Below are 21,734 nucleotides of genomic sequence, written 5' to 3'. Positions count from 1 at the left end.
AGCTGGATTGTACAGGCCTGCTGGCAGGAAGTCCCCATCGGGTTGCACAACTTGGGTCCCATTCTGGTTGTGAGCGAGGTCAGACTGTATAATGTAATCCTCCCAGATTGCCTGTGTGGATAGAGACGATTAGTGCGTCTGAAGATTCTTGTAGTGGCTCTGTATTTTTTTTTCTGTGTTTTGCATGTCTGAACTTGCATAACTGAGAGCTGAGGCAAGCAGACAACAGTTTGGTAGGACTTGCATGCTTAAGTTAGTGCAACAGCCTAAATCTACCCCTATTTTTGAAAAACGGTCTGGTGGAAAACCTTCTTTGCAGCTATGCTTGGTAACTTATTGATGTTGGAGATTCTGTTTTGCAAGGAGTTCTTTCTAGCATGACTAATGCTGAAATGGTGACTCAGTGGAAAACATTTAGTATGGGCTCCATCAATCCATTTTATGTTGCTTATTCTGGTTTGTGTTACATGGGCAGCACACTAAGCAGACCTCCTCCAGCTCTTCTGGGAAGACATTGAGGGCTTTCTTGTAAAATCTCCATTATATCCTGGGTCCGTCCCAGGGTCTCCTTCCACTTGGATATTGCCAAAATCCATCACCTAGGAGTGATACTCCTTGAACCAGCACAAATCGCTCCTTGTGGAGGAGTAGGGGCTCTACTCTGAGACCCAGTGACCTCTTCACCCTATAAGGGAAAGCTCAGATACCCTTCGGGGCGAAGCTCATTTAATTTCTCATGCTCGTATAAGTAATCTTATTCTTTCTGTCACTACTCACAGCTCATGTCCACAGGTGAGAGAAGCTCAAACAGTAAATTGACAGGTTTTTTTGACACACTCGGCTCATTCATCACTATTAGTGATTGGTATAACCTATTCACCCAGACACCGCACCAATCTCTCTGTTGATCTCTTGCTACCATCTTCACTTTCTTGTGAATAAGTTTGTTTGGCCAACAGAGGTAACACAGACAATTCAACAAGGAACAGAAGGAAGCACACACTAGGCAGGGAACACAGCTGAGACTAATCAGACAAGACGAGACAGGAAGCAAGCAAAACACCGGACACAGACTGTCAAAGTAAAACAGGAAACACACAAATGTGGAGACAAGGATGACAAGAAGGACACAAGGGAGGCACAGAAACACCTAAATCCTAGAAATAATTAATAAGTACCCAGAAAACTCACTAAATCAATGAATATTAATAAACATAACATAAATACGGAGTCCAACAGCTCAATTTCATGTTACAGTTTAGGCTCTGCAGGGATTCAATAGTGTCAAATGAATGGAGTGACAACGTCCAAAGTGGGTGCTACAAACCAAGCCTTACCCTCTAGTGAAAACAGTCAGTATTTGGGGGAGTTTAGTGTAAGCAGGTGGATATCTGGGTCAAGACTTATTTTCACTTCTGCCAGTTATTGTTTACAAATGCGGCTAAAAAGATATGCTTGCATTAGTTGTAGTTCTTCCACACAGCAGCATTGTGTTGCCCTGTGCTCAGTCATGAAATGTTGGGTAACTAAACTGTCAACATACATACAGCAATATGAACAGGTCATATAAAAAGGCCTCAACTCTGACCTCAAATATCTGGTACAAAAGATGGGCCATACTGGGCTGAATGCTGAGCAACAGCCTTTGTCAGCGACAAAAGAGTTCACGTAAGTCAGGTCTTTGATTTTCAGGCTTTCAAAGAGCAACGACAAACTGAAAGCATCAGCTGGGTCCAAACTGCAGGTGTGCAGGTAAAAAAATAAAATATGACCTGCCTCTGCGAACATGAGTAAGGTGACGTAGTTAAATTAAATTTAATGCTGCTTTTCATGAACTATTTGTAGTGTCTCAGCTGCCCCTACCTTTTGGTTAAACATCCATGAATCAAAAGAAAAAATCTACTTAAGTAAATTTAAGTACAACTGTAAGGTATTTTTTCCATTTGTTTTCCTGTCATGCATCTTTACACTTGTGCTCTGATGCATTTCAGAAGTAGAAACTTAACACTTTTTTATTTATCTGCTTCTGAAAGTTGCAGCTTCGATGCTTCTGCAGATGTAGTCAAATGAAAAAGAAAGCACATCTTTACTGCTTTAATAGGAATTAAGAGGGGAAGCAGTCGCCAGGCTCCGTTAAGCAAATGTACTTTATTAATTGATTATCAGCACATGTTAGCATCCCTATAAAAGCAGAGGTTAATTAACTCTGTGGTCAAACCTGAGAGCTACATCTCAGATTCTACAGGCATGAGTTAGTATGTTAAATGTTAAAGTTCGTGACAGCACAATTATAAAAAGACAGAACAAGTATTTTTGGAAGGTTTGCCTGGAAAAAAAAAACCCTCTTTCCCCTAAAAAGAACATGGCAACACAGCTTAGATTGGCAAAGCTGTATCTTAACAAACCACAAGACTTCTGCAAAAATGTCAGCACGGTGGTGGAAGGGAGGTGTTTTGTATATCAAAATATTCTCGAGTCAAATGTGAGGCTGACAGCTACAGCTCAGCTGAAACTGAGTCATGAAACGGGACAACGATCCCAAGCACAGCGTCAAACCAAACAGCAAGCAAAATGGCTGAAAAAGAAAAGACCATAATTCTTGCAATTCTAGACCTCAGCTTGACTGAAATGCTGTGGTGGGACCCCAGCAGAGAGAGCTGTACATAAATGAATATCCACAAACCTAAATGAACTGAAGCAACATTGAATAATGTTCTTTCACAATAATGTGAAAGAACGATAAAGTCACACAGAAGATGATTACTTTAAGTTATTGCTGCTAAAGCGGGCCATTGAATCCTGGAGAGTTCTTAGTTTTTCCACAGGACTCCTGTAAAACATTTGGGATGATAGATCGAGGGAAGTGAAGAGCAGGATGGAAAGAAGAGATCGGAGTGAAAAGAAGCTGGGATAATGGTCAAAGTGGGAGAGGAGGAGGAAAGGCGGAGCTGTAACAGGAGGAGTGAGAGTAGGGCAGGTGGTGGGATGTTTGTGTGTCAGTGACGAGTTACATAAGTTTTGATTGAACTATTTAAATACAGAGCCACAATTATGCAAAAAGTAAAATATTGTCAGCATTACTGCTTTGAATTAGATTAAAACTGATTTTTTTTCTACTGTTTCTTTTAATGTCTAATTTCCTTTCAGGAATTTAAAAAATGAACTTAAGTGTTTTCAAGTTGTCAGCAATCAACGTCATCTATTTAGGTTAACATGCAAAGACAAGTAGGTCAAGCACCGCCTTTAGGTTTTTAATAAATATTCAAAGCATGTTCCCGCTCCTGAGTGGGTCACACACTGTTTGTTCGTGAGCTGATGTTTTGCATACCATGCCCGGTTAACTGGTTTTGCCTGTTGATACTACAACCAGAAACTGCAGCTGCAGGTTACATCACAACATTTTACTAAACAATTTCTTCAGAACTGGCACGAATGCTTAGAGCGCCTTAAATATTTTAGAGATTTCTAACTCGTGGCAGGCTTTGAAACAAACGGGTCATTGCATTGAGAAAACACGGTGAAATACTGCAAACAAAAGGCCCATTCTGCAGCCTCGCCATCACGGAACAGTCTCGAACATTCTGTTAGTTCCCCCCACCCTCTTGACCGTGAAGTCGTGATGTGACGACACATGCTTCCCACATGTTGTTCCGTTTTTGCACGCGCTTGTTTCTGCATGTAGTGAGTGTGAGAGCGCCGCCAGAGACAATGAAGAAGAGCTTCATCTGACTTATGTTAACAGATTGTAGGCACGGCACTTAAGTTTACACACAGCAACACACTGTGGAGTTTTTAAATAGCAGCGGAAGACATATTCAGATTTCTCGTTTTCTCTGGCCTCATGAGTCCCCTCCTCTGCATAAAGCTGGTCACTTTCTCCAACGTGGCAGCCCCTCTGCTGCTCTCACTCACTTCCTTTTGTAGAGCGTATAATGTCTGTGTGCCCCAGATATAAAGATGGTGACCAGTCTGGGGCAGTTTCCATCATCTCATATGCAGGTTGACCTACAATGAAAGCAGTTTTCTGTATAATATAGGACAACTTCATGAAATATTAATATCCTAAAATGACTAATTTCCTTAATAATGCATGGATATAAGATAGAATACAGAAAACCAGCATATTTAATGTTATTTTTTGTGTCTTATTCCTTCAAGCTGACCAGCCAATGGGTATTTATTCTGTCTGCCTGCTGTCCAATAAGCTTTAGTGCTCTGTTCTTATCCAGCAAGGCCCATTTAATAAATTTCAGTATTGGCATGCTAATTTTCTTATTTGAGGATAAAGGGTTTCAGTGTTACAAAGGTTTCTATAGACTCAGCACAGTCTATAGAAGACTGCTGTATACAGTGTAAATACTTTACAGATCAGTGGTTTTCAGACTTTTTGTGATCCAGTTACACCACAGGGAACGCCAGATTTTCAAGGCACACCTTTAGGCTATTCAAATGTACACACAAAAATCTTTGTCGTGTGGTTCCTCCAATGAGCCCAGAGGTCTGCTGATTGGTTTAATTCCCAGTCCCTGTAGTCCACATGCATCCATATGAGTGTGTGAATATCAAAAAAGTGCTTGTGTGATTGGGTGAATTCCCAGTCCAGCTGAAATGATAAAATGGGTTAACTTCCTCCTTGTTAACCTTGTCACTGTAAATCAGAGCCTTTAAAGTGTCACACAGGGATAATTCGCACGATCAAGCAACTGCTCAAACTGACTGGACTTTGTGTTTTAAAGGTTTTTATTTTAAAGATAATGAATTGTTTAATAATGGATTTTTCATAACTTTTAGCGTAGTTTACTACAATCATATGTGGTCACAAAATCCCATAGCACACCTGGACCTGCCTCACAGCACAAAATTTGGAAACTGCTGCTGTAGATTATAAACATTACGAACACTTCAGCAGCTATTCACAAGCTGTAATATCTATTTGTGAAATTATTCAGATTTTGAACATGTCTTATTACCGAATGCAGACCTTCTCAGTTCTGCTGCTTCGTATTCATTCAGATCTTTAATTAAAAGCACGTCTCTTGCGTGCACCTTCAAAGATGAGGGGGTTAATTCATCAGCCTAGACGTCTTCATTCTTGTTGCTCTTGAACGTCCTTTCAAAAGCAAATTATGCAGTTATTTATGTAAGGCTTTTCAAAATGTCAAGTACTCTCGCATCTTTGATCAGTACACACCAGCTCAATCAGTTATTATGGAGAGAGTGCCCTTAACCAGGCGAAGCAGAGCTTCAAAGCTTTAGTCATACATTCATTTTAACAAGCCAGAGCCACACTGGTTGGATGAAATTATTTAAAAGCTGTAAAGTTAAACTTTTTCGAGAGTTTGAAATTTTGGAAAATGCTTAATCACTAGCTTGTAGAAGAGTGAGAGAAAAGATTTATACCACACTTTGTTTGCAATGAGGCCTTTTAGATTAGCTGTGAATAATGAAATAAATGGAGAGGCAAAGGTTTTGATGAAAGGTTTTTACCAGTTATTAAGTAAAGAAGAGCGAAGAAGCTGGGAAGAGCAAGAAGGGGGATGACATGCAGGAAGGAGCCTGGAGTTCAACCCATGATGCTGCAGGAGGGACAATTCTGTTCACAAGCATCAGTGCAGACTCAGTGAAGAGTGAAATATGCTGGTGCTGTCAGACAATAGACAAATGTACATTAAGCATGAACTAAAGGGGAACAAATCATTTTTATTGCCACAGGTCAGCGGTTGGCTCAGCTTTTTCTTGTTGTTGAGGTAAATATTTGCATTGACGTCAATGCTGAGCAGCTCCTCTCCAAACAATCAGAGCCAACAACTGTAGTCATAACAAACTGCTGCTTTAATTCAATCACGGCTCTATTCTCACAATGAAACAAGAACTGCACAGGCCACTGGGGCTTGAAGGTGATCACTCAGGCTTTTCCTTTTGTTTGTGTCATATTTTAGTTCTCAAATGTGTTGTCGAGAAAGACAAAGATTTCAGAGAAGCTTCTTTTTTGTAGCTTAATGTTTAGGCCTACCTTTGATGCAGCTTTTTTTAAGGTTGCAGCGTGTGAAAAAATTATTTCTCGTAATAAAGCTTGCAAGATGACTGGGGAAGCTTTCAGATTGGCCTGTGTTAAAAAAACAGGAAGGCATATGATTTATTTGAGCCTGTGCAGTGTCTTAACATGCCTGCAGCTTGCAGCATGCCCAATTTATGGCAGAAGAAATGAGGAGTGTCAGCAAACACAAAGCTCATTCAGGTTCCAATATGTAGCTTCAGTCGTTTACCTCAATGTTACGTAGATTAAAGCTTTGTGGTTTGGCTAACATTTAATGTTAATCGTATTTAAAGAACCTAAATGAGCCAGAAGAGCAGCGTGCACACAAATGTAAACAAAGTCCCACCAAAGAGGGGAAATGAATGAACAAAGTGTGCATGTGAATCAAAGGCAAAATAGCCGAAATTGGAGGAGCAATGCTAAAGCTAACTGGTCATTATAGCTAAATAACGACTATTGTTGATAGCTGCTAAAATAGGGTCCAAAACAATTTTAAATCAGTCAGCAATAAGTGTGAATTTAAAGTAATTTTTGTGCACCACAAGCAGCAGGGCATCTTCTCCAACTGAGATTCAGCTCGACTGCCACAAGCATGCTCCTCGTCAATGTCAGATTTATTTCATTCCACACAAACTCAGTGTGTTCTCAGTGAGCTACAATGCCTCAAGGAAATAAAAACAGCAAAGCACAACTTCACAAATAAATCAAATACAAATTAACACACACAGAAAACAAAAATACACATTTACTGGAGATTCGTGCTTCAGGGAGAAGTTGATGCTGTAATTTGATGTTGGAAGAACCTGTTAAGTCAGCTCAGCCCGCAGCATTTGTGCTTTGGCTGTTCAGCACCGTTGATTTCTCCTCCTGCACATCTGGATACTTTTTTGCTGCAGTTTCTGAATTTATCAGTTAAAAAAAACCCAACAACAGTCATTTAGGTTTAATGAATAATTTTTTTTTTTTTTTTTTTTTTTTTCGCCTGTCCCATTTGGTTCTTTAGCCGTCAGAATTGTTGTCTGAAGACCAACAAGGATACCCAATGGATTTATTTTGCCAAATGGATCATCATGGCATTGCCGTATTGGTCCATTTGATCGACCTTTGTTTTTATTATTTATTTTATTTTCAGTTGTTACAGACGGGACAGACATGAGTGAGGGATAGGAAAGGGAGAAAGAAAGAGGAAGGAAAAGAAAAACAGAAGGGGAGAGGGACAGTGAGAAAGGGGGGAAGAAAAAATATCTCCGGGATCACCTGTTGAGAGAAAAAGAATAGAAAACAAAAAAAAAAAAGGTTTAATGAATAATAATCATAGCAAATTCTTGAGGGTGATTGGAAAAACTACCAGATTGGATGTGAGGAATGTTTGTCCATGAAAAAAACCCCAAAACAATAAAGAGTGAGGACCCAGAAAAGAAAAGCATCCCAGCATTTTATTTGTCACTGTGGCGGCTGGCACTGTACCGCATTTCCAAAGAACAGGACCACAGTGACTGAAAGCACCTTCAGCACAGTTAAATCTAATTATGTGACCAGCAACAACATCTGCACCTATTGACCAAACCCATCAACTGAGAGTTTTGTGAACTAGTAGAAAGATTTTGAAGGTAATTATGTGCTCAACTGGAAGCCACTGAAGGGGCTTCAGTACTGGGGTAATATGGTCAAATCTATGTTGCTGCATTGTGAAGAAGCTGAAGTCGTTCTATGCTTCGATGAAGTAGAGGGTTGCATCTTAAAAGGCATCTGCAAAACAATCTGTGTCAAAACAAAGTTGTAGACCCATGTTTGAAATAAGGGAGTATCCAAAGGTATAATCTTCTTCAAGCTCCTAAAACTACCCTGACCTGGATGACCGAGAACCTCCAGACATCCAAAAGTACAGTTGACCGCATTTATTCTGCGTTTAAATTGAGCCCCTTTTGGTTATGTAAGTTATTTTGTTTTTACCTCATCAAGCTATTCGAGGTCATTTTCTTTTAATAATCTATTCAACTTTATCTAAAACAACACGACACAACTTTGTCATGCTGCGTCAGTGTTTTCACTGCTGTGACAGGGATTTTCCAACTTTTGGGATAGGTAAAGAATGCCTTATCTTATCGAGCTGAAACCATTGATCTGTTGTTAACATGATGTCAACAGCTGATCGCCAACTCATCCATATGACTTCAACCTAGGCACTGAGTGTGTTTGAGTCCACAGACGTGTACCTGCCAAGTGTGAAGCTGACTGTATGACAGGTTGCACATGACAGAAACACGCATACAGACACAGACTTCGTCCTTGATTATTCAATAAAGCCAGACTGAGGGCGAAAAACACACAGTTGCCCAACAAAAGAGTGAAACCATGTTTAGCAATACAATGACACATCATAGAGCAAGAGACCGGTCAAAGCGCACATTCATGCTGGATTACTTTGAAACCTGAATACAGTATTTCCACTGTTTATCTAGTGATCATGATAACAATGAGTGACTGCTGTAAAACCATGTCTTTGTGATGTCACTCTAACTAGACTTCCTGAATATGTCACTGAATTAAAAAAAACAACAGCACTAAAGGAGTCTTCTTATAACACGATGGTGCCACTGATCCCCACATTTATTAAAGAAGAAGCATTCCTTTTCCTGTTTAAGAAAATCAGCTTTATGCTCAACACAAGCCCCCAAAACCCTGACAAATATGACTCTAACTGTCATTGCTACAAAATCTTTTTGATTTTTGCCTGCACCAGGTTAATTTACACAGTTATAAGCCCTTTACACCGCCATACAGCATCAACAGTGGCACCACCCACAGAGATTCAGCTGCTAAGCTGCCTGAGAAACCTTTGTCCAACTAAAATGTGCACAAACAGATCAAAACTCGATCGAACTGTATGGATCATAAAGTGTGTTTGGGTATGTTGTTAAACTCATATGGAGGGTCAGGCTGCCAAAAACAGGCAGTCCTCCCACAGCGTCTGCACCTGCAGGCCAGAGCTTCTCCTCCACGGGCTCCTTTCTTTTTTAGCCTCCCTTCCCTGGGTGTTACATAACAAACTCCTCCACTGCACAAGAGAGCAGTCAAAACACGAGCTTCAAAATGATTCCTGCATCGCACCATTAACCACGGGCAATAAAATGTTAAGGGTTTTGTTTTGTTTTGGGATAAAGCAACTCTCCAGAAGATATCAGAGAGCTTTCCTTTAAAAATCCTTTTGGCTTCAAGCAGACATTTCTGGCTTCATACAGAAAACAGAAAACAAAGGAACACTCGGGCTTATTAAGCAAATAGGCACTAGTTCCTTTTCTAGTTCCTTATAATGTTAAACTGAATATATGTGCAGTTTTTAATCTACTCAGTGAATAGTTAATAAAAAATACAACTAAAATTCACATTTTTTTCCAGTCTTTAATCTCATAAAATGTGGAAATCATTTTGGAAAAAAAGCAAACCAGTTTAAATTTGGTATTTTCTATTAATTTCTATTAATTTATGCAAACAATAAATCAATTGTTTCACCCTCAACCAAAATAAAGAATCAATACATGAAGAAAATATATATAAAAATTAAAATATAATGGTGTTCCTGCTGTAAATGTTTATGTGCAAGGTCAGACACAGGTCATGTCAGACACAGTGGAGGAAACTATGCACACAGGTGAGAAAAAGCAACAAAAACAAGAAACTCTGGAGTTTTTGGAAAGTTTGACGACTGTTTTCTCTTTTTTCAATCTGGCAAGTGGGAGGTGAAAGAGAAGGTTTCAGTACAGTAACAGGATAATCACAGAGGAGGAAACAAGAACAGGAAGTAAAACTGTCCAATAGCATGATGAGGAAGGAAATAAGGCCTGAAAATTACATAAAAAATATTTTTTTAAAACACCGAACCACAACATCTTCACGTTTAATTACACCTCCTCTGTCAAACAGAGTGCGGTTTCCCTCCAGAGCTGTGTTCAATTTGTGGTCAAAGTCTGAAGGAAATTTGGTCTCAACCCCTCCCTGGGTATGGTATTAAATGTTGACCAGAAGTTATATTTCATCAATTATTATTTAATTTGCATGTTTTTATTTGTTGGAACACAGGGAAGTTGACCTTCGTCACAGCAGGCTCCCCTCTTGCTGTGCTCCTTCTATCACAAACTACCCCAACACTCATCTCCACCAGCTCCACCCTGCTTGGACTCCCTTCTTCACCTCTTGTAAACTGTTGGTTGCTACAAATGTTTGATCCCACATTTTTGAGCCGATTTACCATCACTCCTTCTGCTCCTTGCACCTGTCTCCTTCTCATTCACATGTATGAGTTCTGTTTTGCTTCTACTGTTGTCAGAATTAGATTAATTCTTGATCTATGACCACAAACATGTGATAACATGACGATTATCAGCTAAGGGTCATTGATAAATTGCTCACAGCTGACTACCAAAATTTAATCAGCTGGTCCATGAGTCAAAGTGTTTGTCACATGTTTGAGGCGTTCAAGAACTATCGAGTTGAAAGTGACCTTTTAACTGTGGCCACCAACGTTTAATCAATGCATCCTTCAGTTTAAGTGTTTGAGTTTGCACTTTGTGAGAATTTGACAGACAAACAGATTTATGTAAGGCACAACGGCCCCTGAGACATTATATAAAAATGCTTTAGGGACCTTTAGTCTAATCTTAGCATCATGACCCCAAATGTCAAACATTCAGGTCTAAAAATGAGTTCCAGCCACAAAAGCAAATCTAAGAGAGATTTGCTTTGAGAGAAAGAGGCACCGAATTGTGTAATCAAAGTATTTATACTCGCAGACATTATGTAAATGTTGTTGTCATGTTCTTTGGGAAAAGTGCACTGACTCGTCATCACCTCTTGCTGCTTTGGGCCTGCACCTGCTGCCTGCATCTCATCTCCAGAGCTTTACCCACAGACTCCATCATGGCAGACAGGCTCATTAATATTAAAGTCCCTGCTCCAGTCTGATGTAATCGTCCTCTTCTAAACTCTCTCCAGCCCTCTAAAGACCACTGATGTCATCTAATCCTCCCTCTGCCCAGCTGACATGTAACTGTACATCTGGATTTAAAAGCTCTGCAGGGTGACGCAGCATTATGTTCTTTGACATTTATCTCGAGCAACTTTTGGATGGCCGGGATGGATTCTTGGCAGCATCGCCACATCATTTCTACTTCCTGCTGGCCGTGAATCTGCAGCGTATTCATCTAACTGAAGGCTGAAAAGCTATCAAACTCATTTACTGGAGTTATATAAACACATAAACGTCCTCTCTGCACAAACAGGAAAAAACAAGAAATAATTAAACCCCACACTCAGGCACCAAAATAGATGCCTGCTTTCCAGAACCATCACTGCTTTATTATAGATGCTACAGTGATTTTGTTTATTCATAGATGACATAAGAAGCTAGGTCTTCTGTGGGGCAACTAAAACCAAAGGAAATCTCAAATCTTAATATCAGAGTTGCTTTATTGCGGTTTAAGTAAAAAGCAATTTATGCACATTTCTAAATACCAATAAGCTGCCCTAAAACACTTACTCTACCAAAAACAGAGCTATAACTTATCTCGCAGAGGCAGCAGGAGCTCTTGTTCGGTCTTTAAGAACAACGTTAAGATTTTTCATGTTTCTTTTTAAATAAATAAACCTTCTCTGATGTGATTGGCTGAGCTCAGGGTGGCATGTTATGTGAGGCCCTGCCTGAAGAGGACTGAGGAGGATCAGAGAACTGAGAGGTGATGATAAACAGGAACTTCCTACACACACACTGTACAGTGTAAACTCCAGGCTGAAGTGTAGAACAACCAAGAAAAGTCTGTAAAATAAAAGCAGCTCGAGAAGAGACTTATCGTTCTAACTTTGACAGGTGGGTGTCAGAGCGCGCACCTACTTAGACACACGGAGGTTCATTTTTTGTCGCACGCAAGACAAAATACCTGAGTAGAGGCTCTAAAATTTTCTGCTGTAATTTGACTGAAAATTCTTATATCTTATTACGTTTTTTGAATATTTTCCTGGGATTATTTAAATTTACCTATTTAAATGTGGTGACAAAAACACATACTGCAAAGCTTCTTTTCAACCTTCAGTCCAGATACAAAAAAACACAATATTTAAAACAGAAAAGCCGGAAGCTCCTATTCAGCTGAAAGTTTTCTGTTAGATGTATGATTAATAAATTACAGTTAATACATCTGTTGACTGATCTGGAGATAAAGCATTCAGTATTTTCATAATTTTAATTTTGATATGGTGGATGAGCTTCTGAAGTTTAATACATAATCCAAAAATAAGGAAATTAACTGGTTTCGGAAATATCTGGGACATACGACTGGTGAGAAGCATTTTCAAGTTGGAACTGACCCGATCCAGTTTTCTTTGATGATATAGTGTAGATGTTTTTTTGTTTTTTTTTTACATTATCTTTAAAATGGGATTTTTTTTTTAGGTCAACAGGTGTTTATGGGGTGTTATTGTGTTCAGCTTATCCAACTCAAGGATGCAGGGAGGCTAACACACAGAGTGAGCCAATCACTGTCATGTGTATTAACAAAATATAACACTGAACCTACTAAACATCATACATGCAAGGACTGACATTGGGATCTATTGGTATTAATTTAGCACCAGTCTGCTAAAGTAAAGCTTCACTGAGCTGCTGGACTGAGACTCATACACCTTACACCCTAAGCTGCAACCCTGCAACCATACTTCAGATTCCACCAGACGCAGCACATTTTCAGTGTTGGCTCCACATCTTTTAATAGCACCAGGTCTTTTTTTCACATAAAGCACAATTTATGTTCCTGCAAATGTGCCGGTCTGCATAAATATTTGTTTTTGGACAGCAGACGAAGACAGCTTTTTACCAACTGCAAACATGCTCGCATGCACTCCTCCAAAATCCCAAATGCAGATCGGTGGGTGCGTATGGCTTAGTATTGGTGGGATTCTGATTAGATGAAAAGTGGGCAACAGCAGAATTCACCCCCTCCAGCGACAGCAGGCGTTCTCTGCAGGTAGATGCACAGGTCGACTGCCTTCACTCTACCATCGCTCAAGCATAAAATGAGCACAAGTCGTGGCAAGACAGGCAGGCAACTGTTTCTGTGGGTAGGCCTGTCCAATCAGCAACATTAAGGGGTACATTTAGGCAACACATATGGCGGCATATTCTTTCCAATGTCCGCTAGTCTGCTAGGATCCCCTCGTGTCATCAGACGGTGAGCGTGAGGGTCCATGTGGTACTAACCAACTAGTACAATACAGTACAATATGACAACACTCATGCACTTCATGCAGATTTTCAAGAACTATAAGAGTGTCGTGTCTCCAGCTGGCGTGTTTGTCTCCACAGCAGAGGAACTGCAGTCTTGAGGCTGGTTCCATGCAGATATGGCAACACATTCCCATCCTGAAGGTTTGTCTGGTGCCTCTTGGGTCTAGTAATAAGTTGCTCTGTATCATCAGTGTCCTGAGGCATTTGAGAAACAACAGCCTGGATAAGGAAGCTCATCAGGAAGTTGGTGGAGTAGTGGTGGCATCACTTCCAAGAGACCCTTGTTCACATTCCCACTGGAGCCTTTGCATTTTGCACAAGTTAGTTTCTTTTTTTCACTTGCTAAAAGCTACTTCCTTTGATTTGAAAAACATATCCTTTCAACAGTAATTCTGCAGTAACACATTAAGATTCACTCACGCCATAACTCAGTGCCTCATAGCACACACGGCAAAGGACATCTTTAATTTAACCACACCCGTAGCGTTGACAATGCAGTACAAATTGATGCCCCGGGGATGAGAACAGGGTGGATGTGGACATATTTATAGCCTGGCACAGAAAGACAAAAAAAGCTCTTGGTCTTTATGGATTATTTCTGTGTTCTTGACAACCGTGAGATGTGTGAATTTATGACTCACATGATTAAACTAAAGTTATGCAAAACTAAGGGTGTGACCGCTTTAAATAAACGGGTGAGACAATCTTGATGCCTTTGATTACACTCCAACAAGCACCTGGTTTAAATCCATTTAGTTCTATTAACCTGCTTGAACAATACATTTACATGCCTCTGCACTCATTATTGCTGGTGTTTCTCTCTATGACCTCATAAATAGAAGCAAATTATGTCTCAGTATCACAATTAAAAAATATAATTTTAGGGATTATTAAACATTTTATGCCTTTCTTTACTGATTAATATCCTTAAACATGTAGAAGCATGACCAATGCATCATTCATACTATTCCCAGTGTCCCAGCACATTCCTGTGATCCTCCCTGGCAGTTCAGCAGTTAGGTAAGACGATGAGAGGTGTTGTGCAACCTCCTCTGCACAGAGTATTCATGACAGACATTTAAACTCATCCTGCTCACTGGTCTGCAGCCCTGCACACATGCACACACATATACACACCAAATTACACATGCATGACTGCATGCACACATATAAACACAAAGTCTAATGAGCGCCAAGGAGATGGCAGAGAAAGACACTGTTAGAGACTATATCAGGGTATCGCCACAGTGAATGATGGCATTAATTACCCATTTAGGCATGATGTAATGTGTGTCATTACCATTTTGTTAACCTGTAAATGTAGCAGACATGGGGCTTCTGAGAATTATATGCCAGCGAAGATGAAAGGGCTATTTTGGTATGTTATATTTTCCACCCTGCTCTGTCCTTCAGGGTAGACTGGCCAAATGCCCTACTATAGTCCAAGCAGTGCGGTGTCCTCATTACTGTCAGAAATTAAGCTGTCACATTTTTAATGGTGCTGAGCCTAAACTTTCCTTCCACTGCAAAGACTTTGTGAGAGCCAAAGTAGGTCAGTATATTGGCAAAAAGTCTGCGCTAAATTGATTAAATCTGGTTGAAGGACACATGTAGGCTCAACACACCCGAGCAGAGGTCCATTCACAAAACTTTTGACTGTGCCTTTGCAAACTTGTACGTTTGTATACTAAAGTTAAGTGGCTGGAAATGTCAAAGCGATTTTCAGTCTCGCTTATCTTGTCTGGCTCCTTTAAACATGTATCTGTTGAGTGCCTGTGAAGGTCTGTTTGTGCATGAAGATGTGTTGACATCTTATAGTGCTTACTTACTTACTTACGTAAGGTCCACTAAATTTACACTGCACTGAAAGAAAAAATGTTTAAATTATTTAAACCCTACCTTGTTTGTCTAAGTATCCAAACCCTGCAGGTGCATGAAGAGTATCTGGGTTCTCTCTGCTTGGTCAGATGCTGCCTGCTTCTCATCGTTACGCACAAGGTGTCATCTGGCAGCGGCCCTTTGCACACGATAACAGTCCCGTTTTAGAGACCCACAATGTCATTAGACAGTTTGGAAGATAGCCCTGGCAAAAGTCACATGTTTATCAGCCAGGAGAATGTGCTTCGTGCCCCCTTTCACCTGCTCGTTTGTTTTGTCAGATTTTTAATTTAGACACCTCAAATTACAAACCCAGTGTGTAAAATGTACATAAGAACAGAATGCAATGATTGGCAGATCTCATAACATTGGATTTTATTCACAATAAATCAAATGTTTCAACTGAGATATTTTACTATTTCATAAAATTTTGAATTTGATGGCAGAAATACATCTCAAAAAAGTTGGGACAGGAGCAGCAAAGGCTGGAAAAGTAAAATCTGCTAAAGAGAAACATCCAGAGGAATATTTTGTTAATTGGGAACAGGTCAGTAACATGACTGGGCATGAAAAGAGCATCTTAGCGAGGCATCTCTTCATGCTAGCAGAGGTTTATCAGATCAGGGCCCAAAGATCACTGCAATACAACACAGGCATGATTTTGTCATGGAAATCACTGCTTGGGATCAGGAACACTTCCAGAAATCACAGTCTGTGAACACAGCTCAGTGTGCCCGTATCACGTAAAGAAGAAGCCACATGTGAACATGATCCAGAAATGCTTCCCACACATTAAAATGTGTGGCTTATTTGTCAGAGGCAAGACTTTAAAACACAGGTGTCAAACTCCAGGCCTCAAGGGCGGGCGTCCTGCAGGTTTTAGATGTGTCCTTGATCCAACACAGCTGATTTAAATGGCTAAATTACCTCCTTAACAAGTCATGAAGTTCTCCAGAGGCCTGGTAATGAACTAATCATGTGATTCAGGTGTGTTGACCCAGGGTGAGATCTAAAACCTGCACGACACCGACCCTCGAGGCCTGGAGTTCGTTGGCTTTTGTACTTGCGCTTCACTGTTCCACTTGAACAACGTATTGTTGTTGCAGTTAGCAATTAGCCTATAGCCTATCGTTCACTCAAGAGGTGCGATGGGTGCTTCGACTTACGAAAGACCCTCAGGAACGAATTAATTTTGTAAGTCGTACGAAATTAATTCGTAATTAAGTTTTGTTTAAGCAAAAGTGTTGTTTTTTAAAATGTTTCTTATAGGTAACTTAAGTGATTTTACCCACACAGTTTTAGTTTCTACTTTATTTTTAGTCTCTGTACATTTTTCATTATCCAGATTTTTTTCTAAAGAAAAAAAATGAACAGAATTTTGTCTCTGTTGCCACGAGCTATTTTTTTCCCACAGCAAAGCTCAGGGTATAAATGGGATATGTCAGCTGATTTAAACAAAAAGAGCAATATTTGTGGTTTGGACAGCAGTTTCCTTCTAACTGTTTTACATTAAAGCAGCAGTGATCACTGCCGCCTTGTAACTCTTGAATGCACACAAATATGAAATACAAATATATCAGGTTCACGTGGAAGTTAATACGTTTTGTAAACTTAGCTGACACTGTGATTTTCCACGAAAAGTTATTATTTTCACTGTGTTTTTCCTGTTGTGACAAACTGAGGTATGCATAAGGCCAGGCTGACAAAGATTTATTTATTTATTGGACCTTTCCTGATTCCTGTCTTTCAATGCCAAGTATGACTCAACACTTTAGACTCACACGGTTCTTAAGAAGACTAAAGTAGCTCGGCCTGTGTCTATTTTTGTGGCAGCAACTGATAAGCTCTTCCATGTTTAGAGAGTATCTCTATAAATCCGCCCTTACCCGTGGGTGTCTTTTTAACTGAGACTGACTTCAGGCTTCACTTCTTCAAAGATTCTGTTATCCACAGATCTTTGTATGGCACGTGTATCAGATTGAATTTTCATGGGAAACAACCTACCGTGACTCTTAAAACAACAGAGCTCAGCCCAACATACTAACACTCACATACACACACACACACTAATGCAGACTAATGTCAGAGCTTCTCCTAGCATGACCTAGCTGCTAATCAGGTTAAAGATAGCAACAGGTGAGCCAGGACTGCTCGCTGAGTGACCCACTGTACAGACAGAGTGATCTCAATCCCTCACCTCCTGCTCACACGTGACTCATCCGTCTCATCCACAGCCGACTTGGTGATCATGGAGGACAAATGTGGCTGAGGGTCTGCAGGAAACCGAGACTTTGCAGCATACATCAGGGCTGCAAGAAGCTTTATCTTTATTTATCTTTCAATGTATGTTTAATGTTTTCAATGTGTTAATAATGATTCTGGGTAAAAGATGAGCCTGGGAAACCCCCCACAAAATAAAAATATAATAATAGTTTCATAAATACCCATTGTCTAAAGCAGGGGTGGGGGAACTCTAGGCCTCAAAGGCCGGTGTCCTGCAGGTTTTAGATGTGTCCTTGAACCAACACAGCTGATTTAAATAGCGACATTACCTCCTCAGTAAGTCTTGAAACTCTCCAGAGGCCTGGCAATGAACTAATAATGTGATTCAGGTGTGTTGACCCAGGGTGGGATCTAAAACCTGCAGAACACCGGCCTTTGAGGCCTGCAGTTCCCCCACCTCTGCTTTAGACAATGGGTATTTATGACTGGAGTTCCCCACCCCTGGTCTACAGAATATATATACAGTGTTGGGGAGTAACGGAATACATGTACCACCGTTACGTATTTAAAATACAAAATATGAGTAACTGTATTCCGTTACAGTTACCGTTTAAAAAGGTGGTATTTAGAATACAGTTACTTTGTTGAAATAAATGGATTACACGGCGGTACTTCCCTGTTTCATATTGTGGCAGGTCAGGACTGGTTGGGTTTTGTTTGACAGCTACGTTCTGTTGTTCCAGGCGGCAGCGTTGCGGTTGCCATGGTTACAGGGTGACGCTCTTGCTCTGCGTGTTTCCTGGGTGAGAGAGCGCCTTTTTGTTGTTGTTGTTGTGCTAAGCTAATAGGCAGAATGCAGAATGTAGCATCATGGGCAGTGTAGTCCGTGCTGCAGGTAGAATGGACTGCCATACTCGTTATGTGTCTGTGAGCGCCAGGTGGGAGACAAAGGAGAGTCGAAAAGTACGAGCTGTCATCGAGCAAAAACGGGAGCTGGAAGCATGTAAATATAATAATAACCACTGCAGCCAAGAAGAGTGCCTGACGAGCCCAGTTGTAAGTAAGCTATTAAAACTCGACTGTATGCTTTGTTCGTGTTTTCCTCCGAAACATTAAGTTCGGTTGGAGCAGCCTTTCAACGCCTCTCTCTGTCTCTCGCAAGCAGAGTTGACCCAGACAACAAAGTAAAGCTATTTTTCGGCTACGAGCCCGACACGGAACCGTATTAGTCAGAGGTCCCTTTACTACATTTTATTACAGCATGATAATATGTTAAGTAATCCAAAGTATTCAGAATACGTTACTCTCATTGAGTAACGTAACGGAATACGTTACAGAATACATTTTGGGGCATGTATTCTGTATTCTGTAATGGAATACATTTTAAAAGTAACCTTCCCAACACTGTATATATATATATATTAAAAAAGACATGTGCAGAGGAGGGATAGTTGATATATTGGACAAATGATGCTGAAGATGATGCTCCCAGGCATTAGGAAAGAAAGAAGACCAAAGAGAAGATTTATGGATGTAGTGAAGGAGGACATGGAGAGGGTTGGTGTAACAGAAGTTGATGCTAGGTTTACAGTGAGATGGAGGCAGATGATCCACAGTGAAGACCCCTAATGGTTGGGGCTAAAAGAAGAAGATGAAACAGAAGAAAAGAGAAAACACTTGAGGACCTGGTGCAAGCTAATTCTAAATATTTGTTTGTAAAAAGCCAAAATATTAATCAGTCAGCATTACATTTAACATTAGATGAACGTTGTGCAGATTACAAATCTGATTTCACGTATGCCTGTCAGTTAATTATGAAGCTAATATGAATCTGGCTAACTTAGTTTAGTGTTAAGACTGTATACAGTTAGCCTAGCTCTGTGAAACAGGAGGCTGTTCTGCTGCTGCCAATGCAATGTCTCTACAAAACAGGTAATATCTTATTTTCTTAGGCTTTGTCCACATTCACATGGGTATTTTGGGAAAAAGTGAGTTTTCTTTCCTTTTTTGCTTTTTGCTCCCACCTAAATGATGTTTTAGATTTGCTTTTAGATTTTGATAATTATAAAAACGCCACTTGTTGCTCTTGATAGCACTTTTAATCCGTTTTTGTATCTCCATGTGGATGGAGAGATTTTTCTGTGCATCTAGATATATCCTAAATCCCTTGTGATGCCAATGATGACAAGACTGACTGAACCTCTCAAAAACATGGAAGCAAACAAGAAAAGAACGAGTTGCTTCACAGCAGCTTTACCAGCAGGGAAACTCTTGCTTGTTTCCCATCTTGTAAAATAACAATTCAGTAGGCTAAATGTGATGTTAACCAATTATTTTCCTTATGTATGTTTTCTGAAAGATCATTACTTGATACTTCATACTAACGTGTGAAGTGTAAGTCATGATGAAAAGTAACCCCAACTGTGTTTTAAAGAAAAACAAAGCACATTTTTGTATGTATTTAGTCCATTTGTTTAATATTTATGTATTTGTTCTCTGATTTTTAAAAACTCAAAACCTCAAATCATACATTCTGATAGCAGAGGATTACAGCTAGTCTTTAAAGCCTTGCTTTATCACTAAATGTTTACTAAAGACATTTTAAGGACCCGCATTACTGTGTACATTTCTCAAGCAGATTTTATCTTAGTACCAGCAGATAACCTCAATTCACAAAGTGCGTCACAGACGTGATAAGAGGTAAATTTGCTTTGGATACACAGTGCTGCTGTTGTATAGTACTAAACAAATCCATTTTCTTTCCGCTCAGGGGTCGGGGAGGGGCTGGAGCTTATCTTAGGTGTCATAGGGCGCAGGCCTTGCACACGTCACCAGTCTCTCACAAGGCTTACACAGAGAGACTGAGAGCCATTCACACCCACAGCCAATCTAGAATCACCAGTTAACCTAACTTGGATATCTTTGGACTGTGGGAGGAAGCTGGAGCCCCTGAGGAGAGCCCTCGCAGGCACAGGGAGAGACTCCTCATAGCCAGCTGGAGGGTTCAACTCCCAGACTTTCTTACTGTGACAGCACTGCCAACCACGCCACAACCCACAAAACCATTAAAAAAACACTTGACCGTGTTGATGGAGTTTTCCAGTCAAGCAAAAACAGAAAATCCTACTGTCTTTCTGGAAAAGTCAAGTAAACAACAACCTTTTGTTTTCCTCATTGGTGAAACACTTGACTCCTCGACCATGAAAGCAAAGATTGTCCGTGACAAACAGTCACATGTCTGACATCCAGCCACATAATCAGCCCGTTCCTTCACACTGACTCATATCGTTATGCTTCCTCTGCTCACACTCTGCCCTAATAGAAATTACACGCGAATCTGTCCAGTCAAAAATCACTGTGTTGGAGATTGATTCTCGATTTCAGACTTATTATCATGAAGCATTCAGGCTGAGACTTTGTCTTCAAAGAAACCATCCGTGTGGCCTTTTCTCAAGCTACATGATACCAGTCTGTATTTATTTTCACTTTCCCTGTGAACTATGTTGTGGAGGTGATGAGCAGGCTGAGAAAATATGTTTGTTGGCAAAGTGCATTCATTCGAGCAGAGGGCGGTGGATATAAAACGAGTCAGGCAAAGCTCACTTCTCTCTTTTGAGCATAATTTGAATGCGAACATTTGTAAACTTTCTCCGACCTCTCATGGCTTTGAAATTTAAATGTCGCTCATCAGCTGGTGGTGGGTGAAGTTTTTGTTTGCGTGAAGTCGGAGTTCAGCAGCAGGGCACGAATCTGTGCATCAGATGCTTTCTGTTCTGTATCATTAGAGGCAGAATGAGCGAGCTGCGAAATGTGTCACATAATAAATATGCAACTTCATTTAAGCCTCGTTTTTGGACGACGGTTGTTCTTCTTAACAGCGATGCAGATTGTTTTCACAGTCACCACGCTCCCGCCTCCTGACTGTGAAGGTTTCGACAGTTTCTCAGAGGGGGTATCAAAAAGTAAAATTTGATATGCATGAGGATTTTTGTGTCAGAATCAGAGAGAAGAAGTTCTTTCTCATACCTCTAGTAATCTCACTTAATAATAATTACAGTTTTCCTTCCTCTGCGCCGTATAACTAACAGGATAAACCGTGTATTTTCCAGGTTAAGCCAGCTTAGCGCTCCTTCCAACTTGCTGCAGTCAAATCTCTTTGCAGGAGAACACTGCTACAGTACCCTGGACTCCACCTGAATACATTTTCAGCCCAATCTCACAGCAGAATGTAAAAAAGCAACAACAAAGCAGTGTATTCACTCATTAGCATAGGCACCAGCTGTCACATGACAAACAGAAGCACTCTGAAACGAATGTGTT

The sequence above is a fragment of the Neolamprologus multifasciatus genome, chromosome 22 (assembly GCF_963576455.1).
Source record: "Neolamprologus multifasciatus chromosome 22, fNeoMul1.2, whole genome shotgun sequence".
NCBI classification, from domain to species: domain Eukaryota; kingdom Metazoa; phylum Chordata; class Actinopteri; order Cichliformes; family Cichlidae; genus Neolamprologus; species Neolamprologus multifasciatus.
This window is presented reverse-complemented; position numbering follows the sequence as displayed.